The sequence below is a fragment of the Phaseolus vulgaris genome, chromosome 2 (genome assembly GCF_051622355.1).
Source record: "Phaseolus vulgaris cultivar YP4 chromosome 2, ASM5162235v1, whole genome shotgun sequence".
Lineage (NCBI taxonomy): Eukaryota > Viridiplantae > Streptophyta > Magnoliopsida > Fabales > Fabaceae > Phaseolus > Phaseolus vulgaris.
The window spans coordinates 24,288,980-24,315,453 of NC_143499.1; the positions used below are offsets into that span (position 1 = coordinate 24,288,980).

The window sequence follows — 26,474 nt, forward strand, 5'->3', positions numbered from 1 at the left end:
AGTACTTTTCTTGATTGATTTGGTTTCTTGATTTGATTTTGAACCCAATTTATAATCTGAATTGTTTGATCCTTTGGTACATTTTTCTTTTAGATTTGAATTCATGCTTGACTGTTAGATCCACACAAGTTCTTACATATCACTTCCATTGTTTTTTTTGAAGTTTCTTAAAACTGTTTTTAATTCCAGAACTAGGCTTCCTCTGTTTTTGATTTTGTGTTGACTGTTTTAGCTTATGAAATTAAAAATTCATTGGTGAAAAATTATGAAATTTTGGATCTGAATAGTTTGAAGTGTTAAAAAAAAGTGAATCAAAATTCAAAATAGAAAAAAAAATGATAAATCAAATTCAAAAAGTGTGCATTCTGGCGCAAACAAAAGCGGTGATATGGCAACAAATTTGAAAACTTTATCACAATTAATTGGTGTATTGTTTTGGTGTGATTCTAGCGCCAAAAATTTTGCTAAGATCTTGAACTGTTTGTGATTTAAATTTCAAATTCAAATTCAAAATATACAGCTCATCATAAATGTTTTAAGTCACGCATTTTGTGCCTCAAAATTCTAGTAGTACTGTTTTGGTTTTATTAATCAATTCTAGTGCCATTCTTTAGGTTCAATTTGTGTGACACCTTTTGTTGAGTGCCTTATTTGTTGATTGTCATATTTATTCAATACTCTTTCAAATTGTGTCATATAATTACTTCCTTTGTTGTTGTCCAATTCCAAATTGATTTGTTTCTTTGCTTTGAAATTTGTTGACCTCTTTGATTGGTGAATTTTTTTTTCAAAAGTGGTGCTAGATTAAGTTGGAGCTAACCTTTGTCACTTAGTAGGTGCTGTTTTGAAGATCTAAATTGAATATTTTTGGGAGGTTGAACAAGAGTGCAACAGCAAGTGAGTTTACAAAAATACACAGAGAGTGGGTGTCAATAACAAGAGCAACAACAAAAAGGAGTGCCAACAAGAAAAAGAAGAACATAGAATAGGATTTCTAATTTTTGTCAATTCAATTTGTCATTGTATTTCATTGAGTTGTAATTGCATTAAACTTGATTAATTCAATGGTTCTAAGTGCCTAGAAGCCTCACCATAGGATTCATCTATCTTAAAAGTTTTCTAGATAGCTACCTTTAATTGTGTTTTAGTTAATTGCTTTGCATTGTTTACTTGCTTTGTATTGTTTAATTTCTCTGCATTCTTCTTGCGTAAAATTGTGTTTTTCATCCTTAATTGTGATCTAAGTGAATTACATAGAAAAAGATTTGTGAAAAGTCTTGAGGGATAGATTCTGGCAAGGAAAGGCTTGGTACTTAAGAGATCCAAGTGATCCACCTCCCTTTCCTGGGAAGCTACCTTCATTACTCTCCTTCTATTTTTTGGGGGTAAATTACTTACAACACATAGTTATAACCATGTCTTTTCCTTCTAATGAAAGTAAAGGAGAGTCTGTTAAATCTCTTTTGAAAAAAATAGCACAAGACGTTCAAGCACTTTCATATAAACAATTGCAACATGAGACCCTACTCAAAGAAAGTGATGCTCAATTTTCTTTGACACAAGATGAGTGGAAAATGGTTAAAGAGAGAGATGAAAATACCAAATCCAAAAAGAGTACTCATGCATCTAGCTCTAGGAGTAGTGAATCTTTTAGGGAACAAAGTCTTAGAATTAATGAATACTATCAACCATCCCTTAGGAAAGCTAGAAAGGAAAGGAAAGAAAGCCCAAGAGAGGTTAGGGTAGAGCTACCTCATTTCTATGAAAAAGACAATGTAGAAACATACCTAGATTGGGAAATGAAGGTTGAACAATTGTTTTCTTGCCATAGAGTAAATGAGGAAAGAAAAGTACCCTTAGCCACTCTAAGTTTCCAAGGTAATGCAATGTATTGGTGGACGGCCCTTGAGAGAGATAGGCGTCTTCATAAGGATCCTTCCATAGAGTATTGGAATGATCTTAGGGGAAACTTAAGACGTCGCCATATTTCCTCCTACTACAATAGGGAATTAATGGAAAAGCTTCAAAGACTCCAACAAAAGACCATGAGTGTAGAGGAATATAGGCAGAAAATGAAGTTATATATGATGAGAGCCTCAATTAGGGAGTCTGAACCCACCACCATAGCAAGATTCTTAAGTGGGCTTAACTTTGAGATTAGAGATAGAGTTGAACTTTTGCCCTACCAAGACTTGAATGATTTAATTCAATTGTGTATCAAAGTTAAACAATAAAATTTGAGGAAAACTTCAAGTCATAGGGAAAGCTCATACTCTAACTCTTATCCAAAAAAAGAGTATAAGAGGGAGGAAACTGTACCTAAAGAAAAACCAAAAGAAACTCCCAAGAGTGTAGGAAAAGATGTGCTCACTCCACCCACCCGTAGTAGGGATGTTAAATGTTTTAAATGTTATGGTAGAGGTCATGTTCAAGCCCAATGCCCAAACCAAAGAACTATGTTCTTAAGAGGGGTAGATGAATATAGTAGCCATGATGATGAACCTAGTGGGAAAGAGGAGGAGAATAGTGAGGGAGCATATCCATGTGAGGGGGAGTTAATGATGATTCAAAGAACCCTCAACAATCAATCTAGCGTGAACCTAGAGACACAAAGAGAGAACATTTTTCATACAAGATGCAAAGTTTTAGAAAATGTTTGTTCTCTCATTGAGGATAATGGCTCTTGCTGCAATTGTTGTAGTGCTAGAATGGTTGAAAAGATAAATCTACAATTAATACCTCATCCTAAACCTTACAAACTTCAATGGATTAATGAAGATGGGGAATTAACTATAGACAAGCAAGTGAAAGTCGATTTTTCTATGGGAAACTACAAAGATAAAGTTTTATGTGATGTAGTTCCCATGGAAGCTTGTCATATTTTGTTGGGTAGACCTTGGCAATTTGATAAGAAAACTATACACAATGGTCTAACCAATGAGATTACCTTCACCCACAAAGAAAAGAAGTTTATACTTTATCCTTTATCACATTCACAAGTGGTAAAAGATCAAGTACAAATGAAACAAAAGAGGGATGAAGAGAAAATAAAAATAAAAATAGAAAAACAAGAAAAATCCCTTAGGGAGCAAAAGGCGTGGGAGAAGAGTATTCCTTTCCACAAGGTCATTCAACAAGAAGAAAGAATTGAAAATACATTTGAAAACATGCTTCTTGTTGAACAACCCTCAAGCCTTTTAATTTGTAAAGGAACACTTACGTGCACTGCCACACTTGTTGAGACTTGTGTTCTACCTCCTCAAGTAAAAGAACTTTTAAAAGAATTTGATGATATATTCTCTAAGGAAGGCCCCATAGGACTTCCTCCTTTTAGAGGTATAGAACATCAAATCGATTTAGTTCCGGGAGCTAGTCTACCCAATAGACCAACTTATAGAACTAATCCTGAGGAAACTAAGGAGATAGAATCACAAGTACAAGATTTGTTGGTGAAGGGTTGGGTTCAAAAGAGCTTAAGACCTTGTGTTGTACTTGTCTTGTTGGTCCAAAAAAAAATTGGCAAGTGGAGAATGTGTTGTGATTGTAGAGCCATCAATAACATCACCATCAAGTATAGGCATCCAATTCCAAGACTAGATGACATGCTTGATGAATTGCATGGGTCCATCATATTTTATAAAATTGATCTTAAAAATGGATATCACCAAATTCGAATTAAAGAGGGTGATGAGTGGAAAACCGCTTTTAAAACCAAATTTGGACTATATGAATGGCTAGTGATGCCTTTTGGTCTCACTAATGCACCTAGCACTTTCATGAGGCTCATGAATCATGTCTTAAGGGATTGTATAGGTAAATACGTAGTAGTTTATTTTGATGATATACTAGTCTATAGTCAAAGTTGGAAGACCACCTAAGACACCTTAGGGAAGTTCTCTTAGTGCTTAGAGTTAATAGTTTGTTTGCTAAGTGTGATGCATCGGGAGTGGGCATAGGTGTTCTATTGTTGCAAGGTGGACATCCAATTGCTTACTTTAGTGAAAAACTTCATGGAGCCACCCTCAACTATCCCACCTATGACAAAGAGCTCTATGCACTTGTGAGGGCCTTAAAGACTTGGGAGCACTATCTAGTTTCTAAAGAATTTGTCATTCATGAGTCTTTAAAATATTTGAAAGGTCAACATAAGTTGAACAAACGCCATGCAAAATGGATGGAATTCCTTGAACAATTTCCTTATGTTATCAAATACAAGAAGGGTAGTACAAACATTGTGGTTGATGCTCTCTCAAGGAGACATGCCCTCTTTTCAAAATTGGGAGCCCAAATTCTTGGATTTGACAACATAATTGAACTTTACAAAGAAGATCATGATTTTGCATCCATCTTTGCTAAGTGTGAACGTAGAGCACAAGGAGGATTTTATGTGTCTGAGGGGTATCTTTTTAAAGAAGGAAAACTTTGTATACCCCAAGGAACCCATAGAAAACTCCTTGTAAAGGAATCTCATAAAGAAGGTATCATGGGCCATTTTGGAGTTGATAAGACTCTTAAGCTTTTAAAAGGGAAATTCTTTTGGCCACATATGAGAAGAGACGTCCAAAGACATTGTTTTAGATGTATATCATGTTTAAAAGCTAAGTCTAAAACAATGCCTCATGGACTCTATACTCCTTTACCTTTTGCAAGTGCTCCATGGGAAGACATTAGCATGGATTTTATTCTAGGACTCCCTAGGACCGCAAGAGGTTTTGATTCCATCTTTGTGGTTGTGGATAGATTTAGTAAAATGGCACATTTCATTCCATGCCACAAGGTGGATGATGCTCAAAATGTTTATAAACTCTTCTTTAGAGAAGTGGCAAGACTTCATGGGTTACCTAGAAGTATAGTTTCGGATAGAGATCCAAAGTTTATAAGTCATTTTTGGAGAACCCTTTGGGAAAAACTTGGCACTAAACTACAATTTTCAACGTCTTGTCATCCTCAAATGGATGGTCAAACGGAAGTAGTCAATAGATCTCTTTCTACTATGCTTAGGGCAGTCATAAAGGGTAGTCGCAGATCTTGGGATGAGTTCCTTCCCCATATTGAGTTTGCATACAATAGGGTTGTCCACAAGACTACTAATATTTCTCCATTTGAAGTTGTATATGGGTTTAATCCTCTTACTCCTTTGGATTTGTTGCCCCTTCCTAATCCACATACCTTTGTGCATAAGGAAGGAGTTACAAAAGCTGAATTTGTTAAGAAAATGCATGAGAGGGTTAAAAGACAAATACAACAACAAACAGAGAAATATATAAAATATAACAATAAGGGGAAAAGAGAGATCATCTTTGAGGAAGGAGACTTAGCTTGGCTTCATCTTAGAAAAGATAGGTTTTCGACTAAGAGAAAGTCCAAACTTAGTCCCCTAGGTGATGGACCTTTCCAAGTCCTCAAAAGAATCAATAACAATGCACATAAACTTGATTTACCTGCGGAGTATGGAGTACATGATACCTTTAATGTCATTGATTTAACTCCTTTTGTAGGTAATAATGAAGAAGAAGAAGCATTGGATTTTCGGACAAATCCTTTTCAAGAGAGAGGGGATGATGGAAGAGGCCCAAACACAAGCCCAAATGCAAGCCCACCAAAGAGTTGATTTGGGCCAACCACTAAAGCCATGGTCAAGAAGATTCAAGAAGATTGGAATGCTGCTACTGATGGCAGGGAAACCTTCTTATACATGTTCAAAATGCCACAAACTCTAGTATAGATTAGAATTTAATTTCTTGTTAAAATTAACATAGGAAATTTATTTTTAATTTTTGTTAAAATGAAGTTTGGTACCTAAATACAAACCTAGATTAAATTAGGGTTTCTAAAACTCCTAATTTAACCTAGGCCGGTCCTAGGCAAGCCCATTAGGAAGTGCACGTTCCAAGCAAGGAAGCATGCTTTCCATGTGCTTCATTTAGGTGCCAACTTCAAAGCTAGGATAGTTTGAATTTCTCTCATTTTCATTTGATTCAAATTGACCCTCCTTTGCTATATAATGAGTGGCTTGATTCATGTATTTGGAAGATTAATCATATGAGTGAATTGATGCCCAATTTGAGCCAATCACACTCTTGTCTCCTACTCTCCCTAGGATAGACGTTTGATCTTCATTCTTCACCCTCAAAGTGATTAGGCCTCACTTATCACTCACCATACTTCTCATGCACTTTCAAGGATACCACACCTCTTAGAAGATCCTTGCACACCTCTTTCATAAGCTTCCGCCACCATCCATTCAAGTTTTGTCACACATGAAGGAACTTCTTCCATCAGAGAGAGTTGAATGATCGCTCCCCCTAGGTGTGAGGATCCATGAAACTATGAAAGGCACAAGCCTTTCATCAAGCTTTAGTCCACAAACTGAAAAATTCCTCACTTTGGAGTGAGGATTCTCGAGACATCCTTTGTAGAACGGTATTTTGTTGAACTCTTCAACAACTCCAAGATTTCCTCTATTGATCCTTAGTCCAGAGGATTTTAGCCCAGTCACAGCAGACCATACATCACTTGTGATGACCATATCTACTCCTTTAACATGTGAAGTAAGTGAGTCACCACTAATTTGAAGGTTAGTATAAAATACCTTCACCAAATCTGGATATATGTTTCAAGTGAGCTCTAGGGAATCTTTTCAGTCTTTGCTCCTTGAGAATGCTTCTCACAGAATCCAGTTTTTGCTGTTTCATCCAAGTGAAAGAGACCACCTTGGGTGTGTTCACACTCTTTCTACTGTTTCAAGTAGATACTTGTTTATGAGATCAACATCACCTGAAAACCACCCTTCCAGTTTTCCACTACTCTTAACACCCTTGGATTTCATTCTCTTAGCCGAGGGAGGAGTTCCAGCCATTTCAAAAACTCAGAAACAAGCTTTGGCACACTACAAAACAAGCTTAAAACAGAGAAGAGAAAAAAAAAACAGATTGTAGGCGTGAGAGATAGCAACTAATTTCATTGCCTTATATAGCTAGAGTTCATAGTCAAAGATGGCACAAAGAGAGATGTTTTTAAACAGAAAAACGAATCAAATCTGAACCATAAAGCTAACATTGTCAGTCAAATCAGAAAGGTACAAATTCACATGTGATTTTGACCAAACATTAAAGGTAGTTTTGATTTTCAAGATTTGGAGGAATCTGATTTATTAATAGCATATACAACAAAGTTAAACTGTATTCAAACATGCAATTAAAGCAATTTTGACCATACACGATACTGGGTTAAACAAAATCACAAATCAGAATTTAAACTTTAAAAAAAAAGATTTGACCAGTGTTTGTCAGAAAGAAAACAATCGGTTGTTTCAAGGAAACAATTTGTTGAATTTCTGGAATGATAAAAAAAACAAACAAATTTTCAATTTCACATGTTGTATACAATTATTGCTTACCATGTTTACAAGATTTCAATTGTATAATGAATAGATGGAATACACATTAATTACAAATCAGACATAGAGTATAACCACATAATTGAATTTAAGAAACGCTTGTTCTTAATAAAGAATAAGAATTTTATTCTCAGATTTCAAATTACACAAATACAGGGAGTTCATGAAATCAACACTAGACTTTGGCATGTACAAAAATCCTCTTGAGGTCATGTCCTTATTGAACCTTCAAGCAAGGTTAGAATTCTGCAAAACAAAACTTTGTCAAATAACAAAATTCGATCCCTTAAAATATTTGGGACCTTCTGTATTAGTTTTGTCTTTTGAACCAATAATACATCCCGTAATCCATTTAAAGATGCCTTTAAGCACAAAGGTACAAAACCTGTAGTACCTGACAGAGTGACCTTTCTTCATGCAATAGAAGCATGTAACAACTGGTTGAATCGTCCTTTTAACCGATTTTTTTTGTGGAGCATGCGAAAAAGGTTTTGAAATTCTATTTTTCTTGCTTTGAGGATAGAAACCTAGACCTGCTTTTCGAAAAACACAGCTTTGAGGTGCAAGAACATCTTCAAAATTGGACTTTCTAGTTGTAAGCTTGTCCAAGGTTTTCAAAAGATAGTGAATTTTCTTTTCAAGAATTTCACTATTTTCACAAGCTTTTGTCTTACAACTGCAAGAAGATTTTTTGTAAACTAATTCCAGGTTTTCAACATCTTCTTTTGTGTTGCTTAGCTCTTCCTTTAGAGACTTAACTCTATTTTCCAACCAGTTATTCAGACCTTTCAACCGGTTGAGAGAAAGTGCCAATCGGTTGGCTTCATCATGGGTTTCATTAAAAACATCAAGCAATTGGTAGTAATTGTTACATTTACTTGATGGTGTGGAACTCATGCTACTTGTTACTAAAGCTTGAAGGCATAGATTAGCTTCCTCATCATCTAAAGAACTTGAAGATGAGATATCATTGTCATCCCATGCAACGTAGACCTTTTTATCTTTTCCCTTTTCTTTCTTGAAGTCTCCATTTTCTTTGACTTCATTGTTGGTACATTAAGCCTTGATATGACCTTGTTCTCCGCATCCATAGCAAGTATACTTATTAGAATTAAATTCACTAGGTTTCTTGGAACCATACCTTTTAGAAGCTTGTCTTTTCTTCAAGAATTTGCTGAATTTTCTTGATAACAAACTTATGTTTTCCACTTCACTTCCATTGGAATTTGGTTACTGCTTGCAAGCCTTAAGAGTTATGCTCTTGTTGTGCTTGTCTTCACTCTCTTGGACAACAGGCCTATGTATTTCAAGCTCATGCTCTCTAAGCTTACCAAACAGAGATGCAACCGTCATTGAGGTGAGATCCTTTGATTTAGAGATGGCAGTGACTTTTGGTTACCATGTTCTATCAAGACACTTTAGTATCTTGGTGTTAAGCTCTTCCTCATCAAAATTCTTACTAAGACTCATAAGATGGTTCACAATGTGAGAAAACCTCTTCTACACATCACATATAGATTCTCCCTTTTGCATCCTAAAGAGTTCATACTCTTGAATCAGAGAATGCTTCCTAGCTCGCTTGACATCAGTTGTGCCTTCATGTGTGACTTCTAATATATCCCACATTTCCTTGGTAGAGTTACATTGTCAAGCTGAAATCAAGGATGGGCTTTATCACATGCATGCAGATAGGAAGGATAGTCTTGTTAACTCTGTGCATAATGAAGTTGTTTTTAAAACAGCTAAAAAAATTGATATTTGGCATGTAGGATGGGCCATGCTTCAAATAAGGTTTTAGAACACTTAACCAAAACACACAATGATATACATTTTGATCATGATAAATATTTGTTCTCATTGTCATCTTGCAAAGCAACACAAATTACCTTTTCAGCTTAGCAAAAGTTTTAGTAAATATGTTTTTAATCTTATTCACATTGATATATGAGGTCCTCTTGGTGCTCCTTCTATTCAAGGTCACAGGTACTTCTTAACCATTGTGGATGACTTTAGTAGACATACGTGGGTTCATCTTATGAAAAATAAGAGTGAAACTAGAAATCTTTTACAACATTTTATTATTCACGTTAAGAACCAATTTGATAAGAGTATTAAAACCATTAGAACGGATAATGGAAAATAATTATGTTGGAATGATTTTTATGATAAAAATGGTATCATACATTAAAGTTCTTGCAATGAAACTCCACAACAAAACTCTATTGTGGAATGAAAACACCAAAACATTCTTAACGTTACTCGGTGCATAATGTTTCAATTAAATCTACCTAATGCATACTGGTCTTTTGTTGTTTTGCACTCCGTTTATTTGATAAATCATTTACCATCACCTGTAATTCAGAATAAAAGTCCCTATGAACTCCTGTACAAATGCATGCTTGTTTTAACTGATATTAAAGTTTTTGGATGTTTCTGTTTTGCCTCCACTTTGGAACAAAATAGGCACAAGCTTGATCCTAGAGCACGCAAGTACATTTTCCTTGGTTACAAACAAGGAGTGAAAGGTTATATTGTCATGGACATACACTCTAGAGAGATTTATGTATCAAGAAATGTTGTTTTCTATGAAACTAGTTTATGTGATCTGAAAAATAAGAATAGTCAATCCAGTCAGCCTGTTACTCGAGAAGGGGACAATTTTATGATGTATCTGAATGATGGTCTTGAGCAACCCGAAGAGAGCCACTTCGAACGTGAAGAATAGAGACAGAACGAGAACAATGTTATTCATGATGATCTGAGGCGATCCACATGGATTAAGAGACCACCCACTTATCTGGAAGATATTCATCATCAAATGATGATTACACTGTGCAATAAGAGTCTGAACCCAAAGGTACGTTATCCTCTTGATTTTGTCATTTCATACATTAAACTATCTGATAAACAGTTAAACTACACTATGTCCCTTTCATCACAAATCGAGCCTCGAAATTATGAAGAAACAAAGAGACACTCTGAGTGGTTGAAGGCTATGAAATTTGAAATAAAAGCGCTCTAATTCAATAGAACCTGGGAAATCACAGATCTTCCTCCAAACAAAACTCCCATTGGATGTAAATGGGTATACAAAATAAAGTGAAGAGCTTATGGGAAGATTGAGAGGTACAAGGCAAGACTTGTTGCAAAGGGATATACACAACGAGAAGGAATAAACTACATGGAGACCTATTCACCAGTTGTGAGACTCACCACTTTGCGATGCATCTTTGCAGTTGCTTCCATTATGGACTGGCACCTTGAACAGCTAGACGTTGACAACGCTTTTCGGCATGGGGATTTACGAGAGGAAGTCTACATGGACATTCCTCCCGGGATCACCACAGAAAAAGAAAACCAGGTTTGTCGCTTGACTAAATCCTTATATGGTTTGAAGCAAGCAAGCAAGCAAGCAATGATATGATAAACTTACTACCTTTCTTTACTCAATTAATTTCACTCATTCAAAAGCTGACAGCTCTTTGTTCATTAGAAAGACTGAAAACACTTCACATATATGTCAACGATATACTGATTGCTGGGAATAACATGAAAGAGATACAAGTTGTTAAGAGTTCTTTGAATACAGCTTTTGCCATCAAAGACGTTGGGCAATTATAAATCATTTTAGGTTTGGAGATTTCTAGAACAAAGAAAGGGATCCACGTCTGCCAGAGGAATTATGCACTTGAAATTCTATCTGATGCAGGTATGACTGGTGCGAAACCAATTTCTACACCTATGGTCAAGAAAAATGAAAAGTTGTTTGAACAAGCTGTTGTGCATGATGTCTTCGCATATCGAAGGATCATTGGTCGTTTGCTTTACTTGGTGAACACAAGACCTGACATCAGTTTTGTTGTGCAATGTCTTATTCAATTTATTCAAGCACCCACAAAACAACACCATCAAGCTGCACAGAGAGTTCTCAGGTATATCAAATCCTCCCTTGCTAGGGGCATTTTTTACCCGAATACATAGATATCCAAATCAAAGTGTTCAGTGACTCTAACTGGGCATCTTGCATCTTGACGCGTCGTTCAACCACTGTTTCTGCATTTTTCTTGGAGAATCTCTAATATCATGGAAAACCAAGAAACAAAACACCGTATCAAGGTCTTCTTCAGAGGTAGAATACCGTGCGTTAGCAACAACTTGTTATGAAGTTCAGTGGATCACTTTCTTGCTGGAGGATCTGGACATTACCACTAATAGCACAACAAATATGTTTTGTGATAGTCAGTCTGCTAGACATATCGCTCAAAATCACAGCTTTCGTGAGAGGACCAAACACCTTGATATAGATTGTCATGTGGTAAGAGAAAGGCTTCAGCAAGGTCTCTTCAATCTGTTACCCATAAGTACTGAAGATCAACCTGTTGATCTTCTTACTAAACCACTTGACAATGATGTTTTCTATAGACTCCTTCACAAGCTAGGCGTGCTGAATATCCACTCACCAGCTTGAGGGGGTATTGAGTTTTGGGCCTTTCAATTTTGTAAGCCCAATCTATTGTATTTTGTAATTCATATATAATGTGCATCACAAAACGTAATAAAAAAAATTCAATTGCAGTTTTTCCCCTTTTCCAGAAACAAAATCATCTTCTCTTTTCTTCCTTCATCTCTTAGTTTCTTTGCGGTGCATATCACCTCCTATCTTTCTTTTGCGTATCATGCAGAAATTCAAGATACAAGTAGGTAAATACTATTATGACATGAAGTACCCAAAGTAGGTATCTACTTTGTCATACTAATGCAAAGACTATTAAAAGAACAGTTTCAATTCGTTGGAGTGGTCTTTGCTGGACTTGTATTCTGGTTGTGGAGCAATGTCCACGGGGCTTTGTTTAGGTGCATCCTTGGCTGGGATAAAACTTGTCACGGTATGCAGAGTGGTTCTTTTGAACAATTTGGTTTATTTGGCTGTTTTTTTTAGTAATTTATAATGATTTTATATTTCACTTTAAAGAGATGGGTCGTAGACATTAATGCCCATGCATGTAAAAGTTTGAAGCAGAACCATCATGAAACTTAGGTAAGGTTGTGTCAACATGCTTTAATTGTCATTTTTTATTGGATATTCAATCTTGTGATATTACTTTCAAAAAATAACGTTCAGGTTAGAAATGAAACTCTGGTGAACACTTTTTGGAGTTAATAAAAGCTTGGGCCAAACTTTGTGAAGAATTTTCGTTATTAGGATCAAAATGTTATTAACTCCAATCTTGTCAATGGTAAGAAAGTAATGATGCTTTGTATGAAATTACCAAATCACTCATGGTGAGATTCTATTATTATTAAATTAATTATATATAATTGCGTACAATATCGTACAATAATTACATACAATAATTATGTATAATTTGATAATTATTACTTTTTTAATAAGACACTTTTGATTTATTTGCTATGTTGTTTCAAAGTGTATGCAATTATAATTTATATATATATATATATTTATTTATTATTGAATATAATAAAAAGTATTATTTTAACATCAAATTATTGATAATATCATGTGTTTTATTAATTTTTATCTTTTGTAAAAAAATATTTAATAAATATTTGGATGCGTACAAATGTGAGTATGAATGTTTTCTTTATTGTATTGGAATAAAGATGAGACACAAATAAGAAACCATATTTCTTGTAACTCTTTATATGCATTACCATTTTCTATTTGAGGTTAAGGGGAGAAGACGAACTCTTATTGTTGCTTCTGAAGTTTTTCCTTCTCTTATTCCTCTATTTTGCTATGAATATTAACTTTCTACAATTAACAAATAAAGAACAAACAAAATATCATTATAGAATGTAAAAAAGTATATTAAGAACACAATGACATACCTTCTCTACATAATGCTCTCTGGTGACCAATCTTATTTTGAAGGTGGTCTCTAGAATCATAAATTTATGAAAAGTTAAGATGATTGTAATATCGAAAATCAAAATCCAAAAGAAGAAAATATAGAGGAAGAGCAAAGATAGAGAAATGGTGATGACAAAAAACCAAAAAATCAAATTGGAAGTAACTTTTCTGTAAAATATGAGGAAATGAGAATATAGTTTAGTTAATGCTCTGTATGATTTTATTTAAATCCATAAAATTGTTACTGAAAAACGTCTTATGAGGACTTCCATCATGTACCTCTTCTGAGTCTTTCTTATCCCTCTAGTAACATGTTTCAATCACAATTTTAGAAGACAAATGTCAAATTAGTGTTTCACAAATTGAAATGCACATAAAGAAAATTACCGATTGTTGTGATGGTGCACACAACTCCTTTTGTTGAGTCTTTCTCCTCCCTCTAGTCACAAACTTCAATTACAATTTCATAAAACAAATGTCAAATTAGGATTTTAAAAAAATCAAAACATAGAAAGAGAAGTGAGAATGAACATATGATTTTACATGAAAAGGGAAAGGAAAGAAAAAGTGGGAAGTAGGATAAAAAAGAACGTGGAAAGTAGGATAAAAAAAAATGTGGGGAGTAGATAAGTGAAAAGGAGAAAAAAATGTGGGAAGTAGGGAAGTAGGGTACTTGAGGTAGGTGTAATTAAGAAATAACAAAAATAATTATTTCAAAATTCAAACTTAAGGATAACAATAATGAAATATATTTTTTGTTGGTTTGAGGGAGTTAAAAGTTAATTGTCCATCAACCCACGTTTCAATTCAAAGTTTTATTTGACTCATTCATTTTAAATGGACGCAACAAATATCTTTAATTTTTTATATAATAGAGAAGAAGAAGAAGATCCATTTAAAATAGAAAAGTAATGTACCAATCTCTCCACTCCGTCCACATCTAGCAACAAATATTAACAAATATCTTTAGTTTTTTATTTAATAGAGAAAATCAGTTTAAAACGATGTACCAATCTCTCCACTCTCCTACCAGTTAATGATAACAAATAAAATAAAATTTTAAAATTAAAAATCTGCTTTATTAAATTCTGAAATTATAAAATGTCCAAATAACCAAAATAAATTAATAAAATAAAATATTAAGTAAGGATAAAAAATAGAAAAAAATTAGAGCAGTTAAAGTGAGGAATCCCCTTTATATATAAGTATAGATTATAAATATAATTAAATATTATAAATACTAAATGATCCTGCCGACAACTCGAGCGTGGGGAATTGCCTTGTCGCTTGCTTGACCCGCCTCTGGCAACTGTGCTATCTGCAAGAACACTCTTAGAACCTCCTCCTTGGAACTCCGAACGCAACCTGCAAACACACAGACGGCGCCTCTAGCGGCCGTTTGCACTCCGACGCTCAAGTTAGATCCCAGAATCACTAGAAAATAATGTGTGTAAAAAACAGTGTGTGTGTATTTCTCTCTGATTCTCTTTTTATCCCCCTCTGTGTCTGTGCCTAACAGAATTCTGCTACGCTGTCCTCTGCGCGTGTCAGAATTCTGTTATGCTTTTGTACGAAAACGTACCACAGTCAGGGTCGTGGGTGTCTGGGTTTTCTGTCTGTACCTTTCACGACACGGAGTGCACCTTTATCTGGGTCGCGCCCCTCTCAGACAGTGACACGTGGAGGCATGCAACTCGCATCTAACCGTTCACGTGCCTCCACCTGAAGGGCTCTAGCGCATCTCTTGTGCGCCTAAGTTATTCCCTTGCGGAGTAACTTAGCGCGTTTCTTCCATATGGGTGAAATCGCACATTCTCAAGAGAACGCCAGGTGTGGCTGGACTAGGCACACTCACCAAGCATTGCTCTCTGCATACACGATTTCCCCTTCACGATGCCATGCACATAATGGGTTGAGAGAGTAACCAATCACTGACCGGTTTACTGACTCCCTCAGGCCACCCTCGTGCACGACTATACCGACGAGGAGCTCTTCTTTCTCTGAGGTATGATCATGCGAGGTCCATGCGTAACGCTCTCGCTGGGAATCTCAGTCCCAGTGTAACTGCGTGTAACACGAAACCCCGATGACCATGCACCCGATGACTGATCGGTGCTCTATTGCTTCTAGCGTTCTCCCCCGGGTGTTTATCTTGGAACTGATCTGTCGGTGGCCACTCGGTTACTGACCACCAATAACCATACCGGGTGATCTCCTCCCCGATTTCTCTGCCACCCGATCCACGTGTCACTGTACGAGTGGTCCACGTGGTTATCTGTTGCTGACGTCATCGACTACCGATGACCGACCGGATCACAAGCCCCCCAGTCACGAGCTGTGAACTCGTTCTCAGCGAAGAGACTAAGTGGTCGCGCTCTCGGTCCACGTGGCAAGTGGGGCCGCATCACGTGCCACCTCACGTGTTGCCCTTTAACGTTACAACTTCCTTTCTTAATCTTGCGACACGTGGCCGCATCAACGGCCAGCGTGGAGTGCCGCTGGCGCTTCCCTTATTCAAATAGGCGCGCGTTTTCACTGTTTCATCATCTTCTTCAATACTCTCAGGCTCACTTTGAATTCCCTCTCTGCGCGCCCATCTCCTTCAAGCTTTCTACCTCCCAACCTTTCGCGATCACTCAAAGGTATGGTTTTTCTTCTTCCTTGGTCTATTTAGGCTCTTTTCACCGATTGCATTCGTCCCTTTCATTATCATGCATTCATCTTCTCTGTTTTTCCTCTTCTCGACCCGCGCTAGGGTTTTCGCGCCCCTCACTCTGCTTTCTGCTTCTCCCTCTTCCTCTTTTTTGCCTGGACATCTCTTTCTTCTTCCCTTCCTCTGTTTTTCACCGAACCATTCATCATTTCTTCTTCTTCCATTCCTCTGACCCTTCATTTTTCTCCATTGCAGTTATCTCGCAATGGCTCGCTTAAAACAAACCGCTCGAATCGTCGCTTCGTCTTCTGGTGCACAGCCTTCAGCAAGTGCACCGGCGCCGCCACCACCCGATGCAACCTCCTACCATGACAACGCCAGGGTCTATGACTGGGCTCCCTTGGCGTTGCTGGCCGAAACCTCCACCCTACTACCGCAGGGTCACCTCAAATCCCTTCTGAGTAACGACCCAGATGAGCCTTCTTGCGCCGTCGACAGGGAAAACGATTTTAATATCCGTATACGCATTCCTCCTCGAGGGATGCCCATCTGTGCGGATGACAGGGCCACCAATGGGGTGCCCTTCACCTTCGTCTACTCCGCCATCTTCAAGAGGTTGAAGTTGCGCCTGCCCTTCACCTTTTTCGAGAAGAAGGTGATGATGGAGCTGAACGTCGCACCCTGCCAACTCCATCCAAATGCCTGGGCTTTCATCCGGGCATTTGAGATTCTCTGCAATTACTCCGGGCTTAACGCCTCCGTGGATGTGTTTCTCTACTTCTTCGAGGCGAAGAACCCTGGGGACAGGTCCTGGGTTAGTCTGAATGGGGTTGCTGGACGGGTGCTCTTGGGCCAGTATCAACAATCCTTCAAAGATTGGAAAGGCAGGTTCTACATGATATCTGCCACCCCACAAAGTCCAACATTGCTCGAGGGGTACCCCCTCTACTGGGTTCCTGGGGTTGAGTTCAAGAAACCCCGGGGTCTCGAAGCCATGGCCCCCTACGAGCGCGAGTTATGTGGACTGTTCCTGGGGGCCAAGTACAACTCTGCTCTTCTCATCAAACATGAGTTTGATGTGTTGGCTTTGAAAAAATACATAGGTAGGCTCTTCTTCTTTCACCTCTTAGGATACTTGCACATTCTCATGCATGCTTGCATACATTTTGACTCACTTGCATAACTATGCCATCTAACTCTTCTTTTTCCCTTCGATGTAGATACGATGTCAGGGAAGGAAAGGAGGAAAGCTTTGCTGGAGCTTGCCAGACTCAAAGGGGCCAAAGGGACTGGCTCCTCTTCTTCCACCACCGATCCTATCGCCGCTCCTCCTCTCTCGGTCGCGCCAGCTGAAGGCCCCAAGCCAGGAAGGAAGAGAAGAAAGCTGGCGAAGGCCTTTCCTTCATCTGCTGCTGCTGCTGCTCCTGCTCCCTCAACCGAAGAGGAGAGCTCTGGCTCTCCTCTCGTACACCGCAAGAGGAAACTTCCAGCGGTTGGGGGGGCTTCATCTCTTCAGCCTGGGGAGATTGAGGTAGTGAAGATAGAGGAAGGTTCGCCCTCGCCTCCTTCTGTTCAACCTGCCCCAGTGCCAACATGCTTTCCCTCTCCTCAACAACTGCCATCCCCAGCTACTCGATCACCATCTCCTTCCCCAGCAGGCCAACCACTTGGTCAATCCACTCCACCTGCTGGGGGCGATTCTGCTCGCTCGGGGGATCTCCCGGGACCTCTCGTGACGCCACCACCACCGCCAACCTCCGCCGAGACCGCTGAAGGCGGCGGGGCCAGCTCTTGACCAAGCGGCTCTGGAGCAAGCAATGAGAACTTCAGCCGAGTTATTGCCTTGGTCCGACAGCTCATTCGCAGCCGGGAGCTTGTCGAGTGGAACGGGGAGGAGGTGGACATGCACCTGGCGAAGCAGATAGTGCTTTCCCTGGAGTTTTCCACCCAGCACCGCAAGCAGCTAATCCTGGAGAAAAGGATCAAGGAGCTTGAGCATGACAAGGAGTCACTGCAAAGTGACTTTGAGGCTGCCCAAGGGTCCGTAGAGCTGATGAGGGGTATGGTGGAAAAAGCTAGGGGGGAGTACCTAGCGCAGGTCCAAGAGACCATCAAGACAGAGATCTTGATGGGACAAGCCATCAATGTCTTGGACTGCAAGGTGGCGGAGTTGCGGGGCAAGGTGACCCACTTGGAGGCCGAGACTTCCTCCCTACGCCAACTGAACTCACAACTGGCGGGGGATCTCGAGTCTGCCAGAGAAACGACCACTACTGAGGAGAAGAAGCTTGAGGAGGCGATGAGCAAGCTGTCTGAGGCAAAGGGCCAATTGGAAGAAGCTGCTTCTTCCATTGCTTCCCTTACCACCGAGAAGAATGCTGCGGAGGCCTCCAAGCAAAAGCTCGAAGTGGAGAATGCTGACCTTATGGGCGTGGGCGCTGAAGCCCTTGCTGATGGGTTCGAGCTGGCACTCGAGCAGATCAAATGCATTCTCCCGGATCTGGACCTCTCCCAGTTCAGCATTTATCACGAAGTGGTAGATGGAAAACTCATCCCTCCTCCTTGAGCTCTTTCTCTCTCTTTTTTTTTTTTGTTAATTTTACGCTTCTGCACAATTTGTTGTACTTGAACTTGTATAAACTTTGTCGCTTAATATATACTAGTTTCAGACGCATATCTTTCTCTTCGCATTTTCTTAAGCTTTGTCTTTCTCTTTGCACACGAGTAACTGTTAACCAGCTTAGGCTTAGCGCGATCTGCCTTCTTTGATATTGGCCTCTACTTTGATCACGACTAACAACTCCCTTAGCTTCGTCCTTAACAGTCCTTGTGCACTGCTTTGTACTGGATGACTGACAAGGCATAGCCTGTCTGCTAGCTTGTTGTGTAGGAATTTGTTTGGAAAAGTTTCCTCCGACAAGGCAAGACTGATCAGTCATCGTTCTTCAAGCAGCGTACCCACCAACAACTCATCAGTCATCGCTCTTCGGGCAGCGTACCCACCGACAACTCATCAGTCATCGTTCTTCGTACTTCACTTTGCTTCTCTATCGCTCTAGCGCTAAGTGCATAGAGGACATCGATCGTCAGAGGTGATACCTTGTTTGGCGAAACTTGCTCAACTGCGTGAACTCAGCAATACTTGAACTTGACCCTCCATGTACCACTTTTAACACGAGCAAGTTGTTTAACCTTATAACAAACTTGGCAAACTGTTAACTCAAAGTAAACTTGAGCAACTATCAATTCTTCGGCGATGACGTTCAATAAAACTTGTGAACTTAAGGCAACAAACCTTAATATAAAATCACTTACTAGGCAGCAGGTTTTGACTCAAACTAGTATTAAAATACAGTTTACCTAATCTGCCAAGTGAAATCCCCCCTACTTCTGTCATCGCCCGGAACTCTTCTGATCTGGTACTCGCCGCACAACCCCTTCACTGTCTCAACTTTCACGCCATAAGGTTCTGGCGATGTTACCTTTCTTCTTTTCCTGACCTGATCATTGTTCCCTCATCTGGGGATAGAGGCGCCTTTCGGATCCTTCTCTACCTCCCTGAGTTTCAGAACAATGATATGGTCTTACTGGGTCAACATTGATGTTTCACTTAAAGGGGGAAAGGCATTTTCCTTCCCTTCCCACCATTTAAGGTCACAAACACCCCTGACCTTTCAGCTCATTTTGCCTGGACTCACTCGGTGAGAAAGGCTTTCTCTTGCCTGAACTCACTCTAAGGTGAGAAGGACTTTATCTTGCCTGAACTCACTCTAAGGCGAGAAGGACTTTATCTTGCCTGAACTCACTCTAAGGTGAGAAGGACTTTATCTGGTGCCTCAACTTGCCCAGGGTGTACATCTCCACCCCCCCTGGATGCACTGGGGACTTTAATCTTGCCTCTATCTGCTGGTGCAGAGAGGTCTTTTAACCTGTTCTTGTCTGCACTCGCACAAAGACGAGGAGGACTTTATCTCTTTCTCGCCTCAAGACGCGCGAGGGCGTTGAGGTCTTTAATCATTGTTGGTGCCTCCGATCGCCGAAAGACGACGAGGTCTTTAAAACTTTTAACTGATGTCGCCGATCGCCGAAAAATGATGGGGACTTTAAAACTTTTAACTGATGCCGCCGATCGCCGAAAAACGATGGGGACTTTAAAACTTTTAACTGAGAGCATGCAATACGATTTTACTGTTGCCCTAGATCACATACGAGTAATAAGGCCTTTTTCCTAAAACTCTCGAAGCCATAAGCATGCAAACATAGAAGCTTTAAACTTTGAAAAACTCTTCTTTATTGGGTGGCCTCATTAAAAACCCTCCTTAGGGAAAAAAGAGTGCCCCCTTGAAATTGTTTTAACAGAAACTATTCAAATCTCTTCATATTCGTCTTTACTTAAAAGGCTTTAACTATAATACGACTTGAGATGTGTGGCGTTCCAAGTGCGAGGAATCGCCCCTCCTTCTAACGTCTCCAAGCGGTAGGCGCCATTCCCGAGCGCCTCGGTTATTCTGAACGGTCCCGTCCACTTGGGCGATAACTTGTTCTGCATCTCATACTGATGGGCCTTCCTCATCACCAGATCGCCGCTTCTAAACTGCCTTGACGTTACCTTAGAGTTGTACCTTCGCTCAACTCTTCTCTTTACCGCTTCGGCTTTCACTTTCGCCTCCTCCCTGACCTCATCCAGCAAATCCAGATTCATTCTTCTTTCTTCGTTCGAGTCTTCCGCCACGAAGTTCTGGAATCTCGGCGAGCTTTCCTGGATTTCGACTGGAATCATCGCATCACATCCATAAACCAAACTAAAGGGGGTCTCGTGGGTTCCTGACTGCTCAGTGGTATGGTATGCCCAAACTATGCGGGGTACCTCTTCAGCCCACGATCCCTTAGCTTTCTCTAATATTCTCTTTAAACCTCTCAGCAACACCCGATTGGCAGACTCCACTTGGCCATTCGTCTGTGGGTGCTCGACAGATGCAAACACCTGTTGTATCCCCACCTCTTCGCACAACTTTTTCAAGAGGTGACTTGCAAACTGAGTCCCATTGTCTGACACCAGGCGTTTAGGCACACCAAACCGGCACACTATGTTCTTCCATACAAAGCTCTCGATCTTGTGTGCGGTGATCTGGGCCACTGGCTCCGCTTCGATCCACTTGGTGAAGTATTCAATCACCACCACCAAGTACTTCATCTGCCTGATCGCCAATGGGAAGGGTCCCAGAATGTCAATTCCCCAAGTATGGAACGGCCAGGGGCTGTAAATCGACTTCAGCTCTTCTGGGGTGCCTTGTGCCAATCGGTGTGCTGCTGGCATTGCTTGCAACGCTGGGCGTATCTCTCGCACTCTTCTTTCATCGTGGGCCAGTAATAGCCTGCACGGATAGTCCTTGTCGCCAGCGATCGACCTCCAATGTGGCTCCCGCAAATTCCCTCGTGGAGCTCAGCCATAATCCTCGTGCACTTCTCTCCGTGTATGCATACAAGAAGGGGGGTGCGTGAATCCAAACCTGTACAGCTCGCCGTCAATAAGGGTAAACTTGCTGGAGCTCTTCTTTATTTTTCTGGCCTTAGTTGAGTCCACTGGAAGCACATCATCCGCTAAATAACGTTGGTAAGGCGTTATCCATGTGTCTGGCTCGTGGACAGCGCAAATCTGCATCGATCTTGCCCCTTCTTCTGCTGGGCGCGCTCTGACCCTCGGCGCCCTCAGAGTTTCCTGCGTTAGGGACCTATGACTTCTCGCCGGTCTTCCCAGTGATCTACAAACATGGAGAACTTGGTGGTCTGCCACGAATGCTCGAGGCGCTTTCAAAGTTTCTTGAATGACAGTCCTCTGCCTACCCCCCTTGCCCGAACTGGCGAGCTTGGCTAGCAAGTCAGCTCGGGCATTCTGTTCTCTTGGCACGTGCACCACTTCAAACGAAGCGAAAGATCTTCTTAGCTCCTGCACGTACTCCAAGTAGGTTGCCATCTGCGGGTCCTTGGCTTGGAACTCGCCAGTTACTTGTCCCGTGACAAACAACGAGTCGCTCTTGGCCATCAGCACTCTCGCCCCCATTTCCTTAGCCAGCAAGATTCCAGCGATCAAAGCCTCATACTCTGCTTGGTTGTTGCTTGCTTTGAAAGCGAACCTCAATGACTGCTCTATCAACACTCCGTTGGGCCCTTCCAAGATGACCCCAGCCCCGTTGCCCAGCTGGTTGGACGACCCATCAACAGAGAGTACCCAACGAAAGTCACCCTCGGCGTTTTGTGCCACCTCGGAGGACAACTCGACCACAAAATCGGCGAAGACTTGCCCTTTGATCGATCCCCGGGGTTCATACTTGATGTCGAACTCCGAAAGCTCGACCGCGCACTTCACCATCCTTCCAACCACATCGGGCTTCTTCAAAACCTTCTAGATCGGCAGATCAGTCATCACCAGTACCGTGAAGCTCTGGAAGTAATGGCGCAATCTCCTCGCCGAGAATACAACCGCTAATGCTGCCTTTTCTAGGGCCTGGTACCTTACCTCCGGGCCTTGCAGCACCTTGCTAACGAAATATATAGGCCTTTGGGTCTGGTCCTGATCCTGCACTAGCACTGCGCTGATCGCCCTCTCAGTTATGGCAAAGTACAGCCTGAGGGGTGTTATGTCTTGGGGCTTGCACAGAACTGGAGGGCTCGCCAAATATTCCTTGAGCTTTACGAAGGCCTCCTCACACTCCTTTGTCCAAACAAATCTGTTGTTTCTCTTCAAACATTGGAAGTATGGGTGGCCCTTCTCTTCGCTTGCCGATACAAATCGAGACAGGGCGGCCATCCGCCCCGTGAGTTGCTGCACCTCCTTCACATTGGCGGGGCTCCTCATTGCCAAAATGGCGGCGCACTTCTCGGGGTTAGCCTCAATTCCCCTCTCTGACAGAAGAAACCCCAGAAATTTCCCTGCTTCTACACCAAGAACGCACTTTTCAGGATTCAGTTTTAGCTTGTACCTGGCTATTGTGGTGAACAACTCTTCCAAGTCTGCGACGTGCTTGTCTTTCTCCAGGGACGTCACGACCATGTCGTTGACGTATGCCTGCACATTCCTTCCGAGCATGGGCGTGAGCACCTTGTCCATCAGCCTTTGGTACGTGGCCCCTGCATTCTTCAACCCGAAGGGCATCAACTTGTAGCAATAACATGACCTTTCCGTCATGAAGGCGGTCTTCTCTTCGTCCATGGGGTGCATTTTGATTTGGTTGTACCCCGAGAAGGCATCCAGGAAATTGAGTAGCTTGCACCCTGATGCACTGTCTACTAGGGCGTCAATGCTTGGCAAAGGGTAAGAGTCCTTCGGGCAGGCCTTGTTCAAGTCTGTAAAGTCAACGCACATCCGCCATTTTCCGCTGCTCTTCTTGACCAGGACGACGTTAGCGAGCCATTCTGGATATTGGATTTCCCTGATGTGGCCCGCTACAAGTAGTTTCCGTGTCTCTTCTTTGATCGCCTGTCTCTTCTCCTCATTGAATTTTCTTCTTCTTTGGCAGATAGGCCGGACTTGGGAGTCCATTGCCAACCGATGGCACAAGAAATCGGGGTCGATCCCCGGCATATCTGAAGCAGCCCACGCAAACGCATCCAAGTGTCTACTTATTACCTCGGCGATCTGGTCTTGCGTCTTGCTATCCAGGGTTCTTCCCAGCTTAAACACCTTACCACTGATCTCCTTCTCGAGCCATTCCTCTACTGGCTGAGGTTTCCTCTCGCTGGAGATCAGCGCCCTCGCGATACCGGTTTCTCTGGCGGTCTCCGAGCAGTTTCTCTCCGACCTCGCCTCTACATTCCCCATCGACACATCGCCCTCGACGACCACCTCTAACGCCGCATCCGAAGCTCGTCGGGGTTCGCGCTCCGGCTCCACACCAGGGGGAGGCGTTGTGGTTACGTGGCACACAGACCTCTTGTTCTTGAGGCTGTTTTCGTAACACTTCTTTGCCTCCTTCAGGTCGGAGCAAATAGTGATGATCATACCCTCCATAGACGGCAGCTTGACCTTCATGTGCCTTGTCGAAGGCACAGCTCCTGTTCTGTTGAGCGTTGGCCTCCCCAGCAGTATGTTGTATGCTGATGGGGCGTTTACAACAAGGTACCTGACCTTCTCCGTTCGTGAGGCCAAGCCGTCGGTGAAGGTCGTCCTCAGCTCGATATACCCCCTCACCTCCACTTGGTCGCCAGCAAAACCGTACAAGCAGCCCCCATATGGTCTTAGCTGATCAGGGGATAGTTGTAACTTCTCAAAGGTTGGCCAAAACATCACGTCTGCTGAGCTTCCTTGGTCGACCAGCACCCGGTGGACGGTCCTTCCCGCCGTGACAAGCGAGATCACAATAGGGTCGTTGTCGTGAGGCACTACGTCCCTGCGGTCCACCTTGGTGAATGTGATGTCCACGTCAGGCGAGTGATCTTCAAAGACTTCCATTGACATTATCGACCTCACATACCTCTTTCGTTGCGACGCTGTGCACCCCTCGCCGGAGAATCCGCCAGCTATGGTATGGATCTCGTCGTGAATAGGCACCTCGTGCTGTTGCCCTCCGCTGCTCGCCGGTTGAGATCCTGATGCTTGGTCCGCTTGCTTCTCTAGCAAGTAATCCTTCAGGAAACCACATTTGACCAGTTCGGCGAGCTGGTGCCCAAGAGCCAAACACGAGTTGATAGAGTGGCCAAAACTCTTGTGGAACTCGCACCATGCGTCTGGTTTTGCCCCCAAGACCTTCTCCACCGTTTTCTCAGGCACTTTGAGCCTCGCAGCGATGTTTGGGATGGTGATCAAATCAGCCAAACCCATCACAAACTCATACCTCGGGGGGCGATTACTCTCCCTGGGGCGCCCTGGTCCCTTGCTCTTATTTTTCTTAGGGTCGTAAGGATGATGCGTCCTTTGATCTCTCTTTCCCGCCGCCGCCTCCATTACCCTCTGAGGTTGTACCCTTGCTTGGGTGCGCGGTTTAGCTGGGGCCACATTTCCTCTCTTCTCGGTGACCTCGCTCTCGGCGGCTATATGAGCCACAGCACGTCACCGGATTTCGGCGAACGTGGCGGGGTGGCTCCTGATGAGCGACTCACTAAAAGGCCCAGGCAACACGCCCTTTTTGAAGGCGTGTACGAACATCTCTTCGTCCTTTCCTGGCAAACGGACTATCCGAGCTCCGAATCTGTTCAGGAAATCCTTCAAGCACTCTCCTTGGTACTGCCTTATATCAAATAAGTCGTAAGACACCAAAGGTGGCGCCTTGTTCACTATGTACTGCTCAACAAACATCTTGGAAAACTGTTGGAACGTGGTAATGTGGCCAGTGGGTATACTGACGAACCAGTCCAACGCCGTCCCGCTCAAAGTGCTCATGGACACCTTACAATACACCGCGTTTGAGCCCCCTGAGAGCATCATCTGAGTATGAAACGCCGTGAGATGGGCTTCAGGGTCCTCCACCCCAGTGAAAGACGCTTTCACTGCCACAGTGTTAGCCGGGACCACCCAGTCCATGATCTCTTGGGAAAATGGCATAGGAAAGCTGCGTGGTGGGGATGGGGGTCTGTCCCCTGCCGCACGCTCCTCCCGCTCCTGAAGGGCTTTGCGCAGCTCTTCGTTGATCCTGTTGAACTCTTCGTTCCTTGCTTGCAAGGCCACCAGCGCCTCGTGCATCCTTTCCTGCTCAGAACGCGATGCAGCCACGTTCTCCTGCAGCGTCCTCATCATGTCCATCACTTGCGTCATGGACACAGCATCTTCGTCGGTTGATGGCGCAACTGAACTGGAGCGCGTTGTCCTCATCCTTCCTCGGCAAACTCGGCAGCTCAAAGAACTCCGAACAAATGGTGAAACCTCCAGGAGTCGACTGTGATAGCGAGCAGTCGAACAGAAAACACTCGAAGCACCACCAACACAAACTATGGGTGGGAATCACCTTTTATACGTGCCCCACGGTGGGCGCCAAATGATCCTGCCGACAACTCGAGCGTGGGGAATTGCCTTGTCGCTTGCTTGACCCGCCTCTGGCAACTGTGCTATCTGCAAGAACACTCTTAGAACCTCCTCCTTGGAACTCCGAACGCAACCTGCAAACACACAGACGGCGCCTCTAGCGGCCGTTTGCACTCCGACGCTCAAGTTAGATCCCAGAATCACTAGAAAATAATGTGTGTAAAAAACAGTGTGTGTGTATTTCTCTCTGATTCTCTTTTTATCCCCCTCTGTGTCTGTGCCTAACAGAATTCTGCTACGCTGTCCTCTGCGCGTGTCAGAATTCTGTTATGCTTTTGTACGAAAACGTACCACAGTCAGGGTCGTGGGTGTCTGGGTTTTCTGTCTGTACCTTTCACGACACGGAGTGCACCTTTATCTGGGCCGCGCCCCTCTCAGACAGTGACACGTGGAGGCATGCAACTCGCATCTAACCGTTCACGTGCCTCCACCTGAAGGGCTCTAACGCATCTCTTGTGCGCCTAAGTTATTCCCTTGCAGAGTAACTTATCGCGTTTCTTCCATCTGGGTGAAATCGCACATTCTCAGGAGAACG

The 26,474-nt window shown here is 42.2% G+C and overlaps 1 pseudogene; it reads left to right on the top strand.

The window, feature by feature from the left end:
- Positions 1-1,415: 1,415 nt before the first annotated feature.
- On the top strand, positions 1,416-10,124 carry LOC150029061 (uncharacterized; annotated as a pseudogene).
- Positions 10,125-26,474: the final 16,350 nt, after the last annotated feature.